The sequence below is a fragment of the Hemiscyllium ocellatum genome, assembly GCF_020745735.1.
Source record: "Hemiscyllium ocellatum isolate sHemOce1 chromosome 38 unlocalized genomic scaffold, sHemOce1.pat.X.cur. SUPER_38_unloc_2, whole genome shotgun sequence".
NCBI lineage: Eukaryota > Metazoa > Chordata > Chondrichthyes > Orectolobiformes > Hemiscylliidae > Hemiscyllium > Hemiscyllium ocellatum.
The window spans coordinates 784,196-794,732 of NW_026867520.1; positions in this window are offsets into that span (position 1 = coordinate 784,196).

The following is a 10,537-nucleotide window of genomic DNA, read 5'->3' on the forward strand; positions in this document are numbered from 1 at the left end:
GAAACATCACAGAAGCGCTTCACAGGAGGCTCCCAAGCACTGACGATGTCACCTAGAAAGGGGATGAAACATCTGCAACACAAATTCCCAGCTCGGCGAACAGAACCACAACAACAGGCACCCGAGCTATAAATCTTCTCACAAACTTTGAATTAGTAATTATTAGTAGTTATTAGAATTAGTAACAGATACAGCAGAAGTGATGGCGGAGTGGGATACAATTGGAAGGGAATTGCTCTGGGAGTCCTCAACAGTGACTCCGTATCCCATGAAGTCTCGTGGTGTTAGTTTACACATGGGAAAGAAAACCTCCTGCTGATTACCATGTACCAGTCTCTCTTAACTGATGTATCAGTACTCCTCCATGCTGAACAACACTTGGAGGAAGCTCTGAGCGTGGCAAGGACACAAAGTTGTACTCTGGGTGGGGGGTTTGAATGTCCACCACCACGTGTGGCTCAGCTGCAGCATTACAGATCGAACTGGTCGGGTTCTAAAGAACATAACTGCTAGACTGGGTCTGCCGCAGTTGGTGAAGGAACTAACGAGACATATTTGATTTCATTCGTACTAATCTGCCAGTTGCAGAAGTATCTCTCCATGACAGTATCTGTAAGAGTGACCATCGCATAGTCATTATGGAGACAAATTCACACCTTCACATTGAGAATAGCCTCCATCATATTGGGTGGCACTATCACTGTACTAAATGGGACAGACTTCGAACAGATCTAGCAGTTCAATCCTGAGTTTTCATATGGTGTTGTGAGTCATCAATAGCAGCAGAATTGGACTTCCGCACAACCTCATGGTCTGGCATATCCCCCTTGCAACAATTACTCTCAAGCCAGAGAATAGACCCTGATTCAATGGAGTGTGCAGGAGCAGCACCAGCCATCCCTGAAAATGAGGGGACAGCCTGACGAAACCACCAAACAGGACAACATGTGGGCCAAGCAGCATAATTAGTATGTAAGAGACAGAGCTATGTGATCCCAAAAGCAACGGATCTGATCTAAGTTCTGCAGTTCTTCCACATCTCGTGGAGAAATGGTAAGGACAATTAAACAAGTCATTGGAGAAGGAGATTCCACAAATATCTCTATCATTAATGATGTAATATCCTAGCTCATCATTGCAAAAGATAAGGTTGATGCATACTCAACAATCTTCAGTAAGATATGCTGAGCGCATGATCCATCTTGGCCTCCTTCAGTGGTCCTCAGTAATTCAGTTACCAGTCATCAGCAATTCCATTTAATCCATGCAATATCCAGAAACGGTTGTAGACACTGGATACTTCAAAGGGTACATACCCTGACTACATTCTGGCAATAGCACTGAAAACATGTGCTCTAGAACTTGCCACTTCCCTAGCCAAGCAGTTCCCATACAGTTACAACAACGACATTTACCTGATTGTATGGAAAAGTACCCAAGTATCTGCTATACATAAAGAGCAGAAAAAATCCAATCCGGCCAATTACCAACCCATCAGTCTACTATCTATCATGGAAGGTGTTAGTGCTTTTAAGCAGCACCTGCTCAGCAATACCCTGGTCAATGACGCCAGTTTGGACTCTACCAGAGCCGCTCAGCTTCTGACCTCATTCCCTCAAACATGGAAAAAAGCGCTGAATTCCAGAGGTGGGGTGAGAGTGACAGGGCTTTAAATCAAAGCTGCCTTCGACCAAGTGTGGCATCAAGTGACCTTAGCAAAACTGGAATCAATGGGTATCCGGGTTAAACTCCCCGCTCGTTAGAATCATACTTGACATGTAGGAAGATGGTCATGGCTGATGAAGGTCAGTCAACTCAGCTCCAGGACAAGTCTGTGGGAATCTCTAGAGCAGCGGCTTAGGCCGAAGCATCGTCAGGTCTGCTTCATCAATGGCTTGCCTCTATTATAATGTCAGAAGTGGGGATGTTCGCCAATGATTGCTCAAGTTCAGCAACATTTGTGGCTCCTCAGAACTGAAGTAATCCATGTCCAAATGAGACAAGATCTGGACAGTATCCAGGCTGACAAGTGGCAAGTAATGTTCAGGCCACACAAATGCCAGACCGTGACCATCACCAATAAAATACAATCTAATCACTGCCCCATGGCATTCAATGGTGCTACCATCACTGAATCCCCCAGTGTCAAAATCCTGGGGGATAATCATTGCTCAGAAACTCACTGGACTCGCCACATAAACACAGTAACTACAAGGGCAGGTCAGAAGCTAGGAAAACTGCGGCGAGTAACTCACATCCTGACTTCCAAAAGCCTGTCCATTATCTACAATGCATAAGTCAGAAGTGTGATAGAGTACTCCCTATTTTCCTGGATGATTGCAGACCCAACAACACCCAAGAAGCTTGATACCATTCTGGACATAACAGCCAGTTTGAGTGTCGTTTCATCCACAATACTCCACCATCAACGCTCAGCAGCAGCAGTGTTTTACAATCTGCACTGAAATGGTCCACCAAAGATCCTCAGACACCCTCTTCCCAACTCACGACCACGTCTATCCAAAAGGACAAGGGCAGCAGATGTATGGGATAACCACCATCTTCAAGTTCCCCTCCAAGCCATTCACCATCCTGATTTGGAAATATATCACCTTCCCTTCACTGCAACTGGGTCAGAATCCTGGGATTCCCTCCCAAATGGCATTGTGGGACAGGTGGACTGCAGCAATTCAACAAAGCAGCTCACCACTACCTGCTCAAGGGCGACTAGGGACGGGCAATAAATGCCGGCCCAGCCAGTGACACCCAGATCCACGAAATAAATAAATCAGAAAAATAAAATGAACACAGGAAGGTTGCTGAGGTATCGCAGGGATCGGTGAGGGTTCACCAGTATGAGAGTTTCACCAGGAGAGAGACAGCCTGTGGCCAGGTAAGAGTGTAAAAGTAGATTGCGGGGAGTGGAAGGTGCGAGGAAACAATGTCTAATTTGGACGACTTTAGATGTAAAGATAGCTCAGAAACATATGCAGCTGATTAAGATTCAGCAAAAACTCAGAGTTTTGAAACACTTCCGTTAATATTCCACATGAAGCATTATAAATGGAACTGAGCAGATGTTGTATATTGTCAAGGAAAGATATTCCATAATGAATAGGAAGTGATCCGTCTCTTGGAGTTCGATTTCCTGCTTTAATCCCATGACTTAAATATGGGAGAAAAATCGCCATGATGTTGGGTTCATTTGATGCCACTAAAATCTGCCAAAGTAGCTGAGCATCAAAACTGGCATCTTGTTTTGTAGTTTAACCTTCTGTTTTTCTCACCAGTATTTTCTTTAAGCTGAAATAAATTCGGTGCAAAATTGAATACAATATTAAAAGTCCCAATGTTATAAATCCATTTCACTTCCGATCATTGCAATGAGCATTTCCGGGAATTTTACCCAGTTCAGGTTCAGCCATATGAGGAAGACCATCGGGCTAAAACATCACCTTCACTTCTCTCTCCATATATACTTCTTCATGTGAGAGAGAAACTATCTGAAGAAATTATGCATCAAGACTAAATGTGCGTGTGAATGTGACGGGAATTTCATGTTTGCTGGTTCATTCTGAGACAGTTCCGACACGGAATGAATCAAGGACAGGTATTCATCCCAAGGACGAGGTCAATTCCTTGGATTTTGCTGGTATTATTATTCCGTTGAAAGCAGAAACATAATGGTGTGCATTCGATTCATCTCAGGGAATTTCTTATCCCCTAGCTGCACCATATGTAATCCTGATGTGGTCAAATGTGAGCCCCTTTGCAATGGGCTGAAGTGGCCCAGAGGTGAAGGCGATGGGTTGGTCTTACATTGTGCGTGTGTGAATTTGAATCCTACTCTGGCTGTTACTTCTATCAAACGAAGCTGCGGATTCCCTTTGCGCCTCGCATCTTTAGTATACATTGGATGGAGAATCTTGCTCTTGCCCTTCATTGCACCGCAGATTTGTGATAAATCGAAACCTCATCCAGGTCGAAATAAAGCAAGGTTATTCTGTTGTAAGTTAAATTGGGATAATGAAATGGGGTGCAACATTTCTTTCCTCCTTTCATTCCCTCTTGACTTTCTCTAAATTTACTTCGCCTGAAAGAGAAACAAATAAGTAGAGATCGAGAGCAATAGATTATCCAGTGGGATTGTGAATGAGTATTTTGGTGTAACACTCCATACAAAGGTCTGGTCAATATTTCAAATAATCAATTGTAATTGGAACAGCAGAAGACTTCTCCAATGAAACAAACCTTTCACTCTTTCACAAACTATTGCTGTGTGAATCACACCGCGAACTATCATCCAGCATGTTCACCAAGTTGCCAACAACATTAGATCCATCAATTCTCTTCAGCAATCACAGCTTCTGCACCTACCCATCTGTGGTGTGCCACGGCACATTTCTTGTTCACGAGCTTATGAGCCTAGTTCCTGACCCATCTGATCAGTTTGAGAAATCTTTTCTATCACTTCATCCCATCCCCTCAGAATTCTAAACTTATCAATAAAATAATGCGTTCGACCAAATTATATAGGATTCGAAGTCGGCCATTCAGTCCATCGATTCTGCTCCACCATTCAACGAACTCATGGCTGATCTGATAATACTCAACTCCATTCTCCTGCATTACCTCGACAAGGCTTCATCGTCTTTCTGATAAATATCTGCCTGGCACAGTTAGAAAAACAACTCAGCCTCAACAGCAGTTTCGATAAGGAGTTCCACCGATTCACTGGCCCCTGAGCAAAGAAATTACTCCTAATTTCTGAATTAAATTGGCAATAACTAATTCTGAGTTCATGTCCTATGATGCTCCTCATACCAGAGGGTAAACCACCTGCCCATATCTACGCTGTCCAGATCCCATGAATATTGAACGTTTATAAATGTTATTATGTGATTATAGAGCTCCCCTCCACGTCCTCTGTTTCAAGGAGAATAATCGCAGCCTAACCAATCATTCCACGAAGCTCCATATTCTCCAGTGTTGACAACATGTTCGTAAATCCCTGCTGTCCCCTGCAGCGTCCTTACATATTATTACGGCAGGTGGAGACATTTCTGTGAGGCAACGGTTGAAATTTCAAGCACAGAAGGGCAGTGGAACATGAAATCAGACAGTGACTGGAATCAGATTGGTCCACACAAGGACGAAATACAGTAACGATAAATCTGACAAATGAGAATCTGATCATACCGTATTGACATTCAATGGCTTTACTGTCACCTAATTCCCCTTTGTAATCGTCCACGGAGCTAGTATTTAGGTAAGACGAATTGAGACTGGCTATATAAAAATTTTGACAGCAAAAACATGCCCGTTAGTAGACAGTTTTTGATTATAAACTCAACTCATTGCTCCATGAATCCTACATGGTTTGCAAGGCACAAATGAGATCTGGGATAGAACTCTGTCCATTTGCTTCGATGGGTGTAACTTCAATAATATTTAAGGAACTGGACACCATCCACGACAATGCAGTCACTTGATTGTACCCTATTCAATACCTGAATATTTATTCACTACACCGCTGAGGCACAATTGCAGCAGTGTGCACCAAATACACGATGCACTGGAGTAAGTCATCCGGGCATTTTTGACAGAACCTTCAAAACTCAACAGCTGTACTGACTATAAGGACATGGTTGGAAGATGCAACGAAACACCACCATTTTCAAGTTCCCCTCCAAGGCCCATAGCACCCTGACTTGGAAATGAATCAGTGATAAACTCATTGAGTGGTGAAGCAGTCTTGCTGGGCAAAGTTTCATACTTCAGCACCCCCCCCCCCATCTTTCATCTTAAATTTAGTAAATGTTGATTTATGCAGTGACCAGACTTGGGCTCAGTCCTTCAGCTATTCCCTAAAATGGTGATTGCTAAAGTTCTACTATCATTCACAGCCTCTGGCCAACAATAGATAATATCCAAAAATCCTCTCAATAAACTGATTCCCCTCAAGATGAGAGTGGTGCTGGAGAAACACAGCAGGTCTGGCATCAGCTGAGGAAAAATCAATGTTTCAGGCAAAAGGCCTTCATCAGGAATGAGACTGGGAGGATATGGGATGGAGAGATAAATGGGAGGGGTTTGGATCTGGGGAGAAGGTAGCTGAGGGTGCATTAGTTGGATGGAGGAGGGGGAGAAGGGGATATGTCAGTTCGGAGGGTGGAGCGGATAGGTGGGAATGAAGATACACAGGTGGGACAGGTCAGGAGGATGGTGCTGAGCTGGAAGGTAAGAACTGTAGTAAGATGATGGAGTGGGCTTGAGGAAATTGAGGAAGTCCACATTGATGCCATGGGGTTGAAGCGTCCGGAGGAAGAAGATGAGGCGCTCATCCTCCAGGCGTCAGGTGGCAAGGGCGTGGTGATGGAGGTGGGCCAGGATCTGCATGTCCTCGGGAGAGTGGGATGGGGAGTTGAAATCTTTGACCATGAGGCAGTGGAGTTGATTCTTGCTGATGTGCTGGATATCTTCTCTGAAGTGCTCTATCAGAAGACATCCGATCTCCCCAATTTAGAGGAGACGCCTCTGGAGCAGCAGATACAACAAATGACATGTGTGGAACTGCAGGTCAACCTTTGATGGATGTGGAAGGCTCCATTGGAGCCTTGGGCAGAGGTGAAGGGGTAATGTGGCGCAGATTTTGCATTTCCTGCGGTGGCAGAGGAAGATGCCGTGAGGGAATTGACGCCCATTGGAGGGTGTGGACTTGATTAGGGAGTCACGGAGGGAAAGGTCTCTGATGAAAGCGGATAGGTTTGGGGAGGGAAGTATATCCCTGGTGGTGGGGTCAATTTAGAAGTGGCAAAAATGTCGGCGGATGATGTGATTTATGCAGAGGTGGGTGGAATGGAAGATGAGGACCTTCCTCTCTCCATGCTCTGCCGTTGTTGTATTTGGAGGTGTTGGGTTCATGGATAGAGGTGCGGGACATGGATGAGATACGTTAGAGGGCATCTTCAACCACTTGGGAAGTGAAGTTCCGGTCTAAAAGAAGGAGGTCATCTGGTGTGTTCTGTGTTGGAACTGGCCCTCTGCGAGCAGATGCGGCACAGGCAGAGGAGTTGGGAACACAGGATAGCATTTGTGCAGGAGGTGGGGTGGGAGGAGGTGTAATCCAGATAGTCAGTGAGTTTGTAAAAAAATACCAGTAACACTGACCTCCAGCAATATTTTCCCTCCCCAGCTCTATCCACTTTCCGCAAAAACCGTTCCCTCCATGACTACCTAGTCGATCCATGACCTCCAATGACCAACCCTGCCCTCCCAGCACCTTCCTCTGCCAACGCAGGAATTGCAAAACCTGCGCCCACCCCCCCCCCCCACCGCCTCCGCTCAATGCCCCAAAGAAACCTTCCACATTCATCAAAGTTTCACCTGCGCTTACACGCATGTCATTTATTGCATCTATTGCTCCCAATGGGGCCACTGGCCACTTTCTCGTAGAGTGCTTCAGACAACATCTTCATGACATCGGCAACAATCATCCCCCACGCCCCGTGACTGAACACTTCAACTCCCCCCGCCACTCTCCAGAGGACATGCTGGTCCTGGGCCTCCTCCACCGCCACTCTATCATCACCCGACGTCTGGAGAAAAAACGTCTCATCTTCTACCTAATGACACTTCATCCCCATGACATCAATGTAGATTTCACCAGTTTCCCCATTTCCCCTGTCCTCCCCAACCTTGCCCTAATAACAACCTTCCAGCTTGGCACCATCCTACTGACCTGACCCACCTGTCTATCTTCCTCCCCCCTTATCTACTCCACCATCTTTTCTGATCTAACATTCTTATCCCCACCTCCATCCACCTATTGCACTCTCAGCTGAATTCTTCCAAGCCCCACCCCTTCCGTTTATCTCTCCAACCTCGAGGCTCCGAGCCTTAATCCTGATGAAGACCTTTTGCCCAAAACGTCAATTTTTTCCTGCAACTCGAATGCTGCCTGACTTGCTGTGGTTCTTAAGCACCACTCTAAAATTGACTGATCACCAGCATCAACAGTGCGCACTTCTGTCCAATTGCTTCCCCTATCCACAGATCTTCTGCGATCATGAATGTCCACTCCCAGATCTCTTTGTCTGTCTACGTCACACAGAATACTCTGTTAATGTTTCTTCTCCCCATTTCGTTACCACTCATTGATCTGGATTCAATTCCATTCAGCATTTTATCTTTCCACCTGATTGATACATCACTGTAGTCTCTGATATTTTTCATCCTAGTCAACTTCAAGACCATTTGTTACATCATCAGCAAACCTCTAACTCATGGCAATTACAACTATGTCTAAATCATTGGTCTACATCAGAAAACAGCGAACTCCGCTGGAAACACGCATCAAGACATGGTTCATTGCTGTTTTGGATTAACAACTTCAATAACAGCAGAATAGAACTCCTGCTGTGATTTGTAAAATTGCTGCTGACTCTCTCCGTTGGTCTCCTGAGTGATCACTTCTCACATATGGGAGTCGTGAATGACCGGTGCGCATTGTGACTGAGTAAGTGAGTTTACATCTCAGCGGGTAATTGAATCCCTTCCTGCATTCACCCCATGGCCCTGACTTGTTGGCGCTGTGGATATCCTTGTGTCTATTAAGTTTGACAATCAGTTGAATTCGAGTCCACACAGGCACTATCCCCATTTTCCCCGTTGTTCATCTATTTTAATTCTTCCTTATTCTCCCATGGAATGTTGTCATCACTGGTCTGAAGAGCATTTGTTGTTCATTCTTCATTCACCTTGAACTGAGTCAGAGGGCATTCATGGGTGAATCACGTTGTTGTGGGTCTGGATCACATATTGACAGGACTCGTTATGGTTGGCACATTTCCCTTTCGAAGGGACATGAAAGAATGAGTGTTCAGTGAACTAAAGCTACTGTCGCTGTTCCTGAGATTGGGTTTATTTTTCAGATTTTATTCATCGAATTTAAATAACAGCAGCTGCCACGTTCCAGTCACCAAAGATGACTAGCCCAATATATCGCTGCTGCACTGACAACTCCCTGCAATATTTCTCAATTCAAAGAATGACTTTGTCAATTCAGATTATCCCAGAGAGAATACGACGCATTTCTGTGTTGGAACGGAAGCAATGTACGCTGTATTAAAGTGTTTACTGGAGCAAGAGACTCATGTGGAGATGATGTGAGCAAAAGTAGTTCTTACAGTCAAAGTAACAAAATACCGCTGTGTTAAGGAAAATCTCTGAGAATGCTTTCGATTCACCAGCCTCTCACTGAAAGCTCCAGCACGCTCCCTCTGAGCCAGTCCTCAGTGGAGGTTAATGGAGGATCTGGGAAAATTTCACGAAGTATGGTCAGTCGGAGCAAAAGTAAGGAAGTCGTTCGTTTCTGCAGTGTTTCACAATACTACCTTTCCCGTGAGCAGTCGAACAGACTAAATGATTGGGCCACAGACTGCGACGGAAAGCTCCGCTAAAAAGTAATCGTTTAAAACCGGTGTAGGCAGCACAACGTTATTGGGGTACACCGCGTGGAAACAGATACTTCGGTGTATCTCATCCATGCTCACCACATAACCAAAATTAAACAAGTCCCGTTCCACAGCATTTGGCCTCCATCCCTCTAAACCCATCCTATCCAGAAACTGATCCGATTACCATTGCAATTTTCTGAGTGCAATAGCCTCCTCCACTTCCTCTGGTAGCTCATTCCATACACGCACAACCTTGTGTGTGGGAAATGTGCCTCAGGTGCTTTGTCAATTTCAGACCACTCACCTTAAACCTATGCTCTCGAGTTTCCAACTCACCCCAGCTTTGGTAAAACACGTAAATACTCAGTTCATAGCCCTTCCATAAAATCATGTCGCAGCCGTTAGACTGCCGGGAAAGTTGTCCCAGCCTATTCCACCTCACTCTACAGTCCAAACATTGACGACATCCTCATCTATATTTTGTCACCAATTTCATGTCTTTTTTTTACTTTTTCAAGATGTCAATTACCCAGGACAACAACGAGCTATTGGAAACAGAAAGGTGAAACGCAGAATGGCTTCAACTTTCAGTGCTGGATGCCACAGAGCCGCAGCAGGTCCCGCTGAGACTTGTTTCTGTAGTGTCGTGGTCATCGCATTCGCCTTACACGCGAAAGGTCCCCAGCCCGAAACTGGGCAGGAACTGCTTTGTTCTTCAACTGCTGCCTTTTACACGGACAAGAACGGAGCTTTCTTGCTTGCTCTCCCATCTGCAAACCTGCCTTCGAATTTGCTTGAACAAATCTGCTCCAAAATGACATCGCATCCTTTTGGTTTTCTTTAAATCACTGACGAGCAGGAAAATGTAAACGGGAGGGCGAGTGGGCAAGTGAGGCAGTTGCAGCGCTGGTGAAACTCCTTCTTTGTGAGTCACTCAGCAACAAGAGCCGTGAAGGTGACTCAGGCGTGAGAGCTCTTCACATCGAGAACAAAAAGCACTCAAGTGCAGTTAGCACCTCTTCCGGAGTGGGGGTGGGGTGAGTAGTAACTTCTGTTAATATGTTCAGAAACTGCCTTTT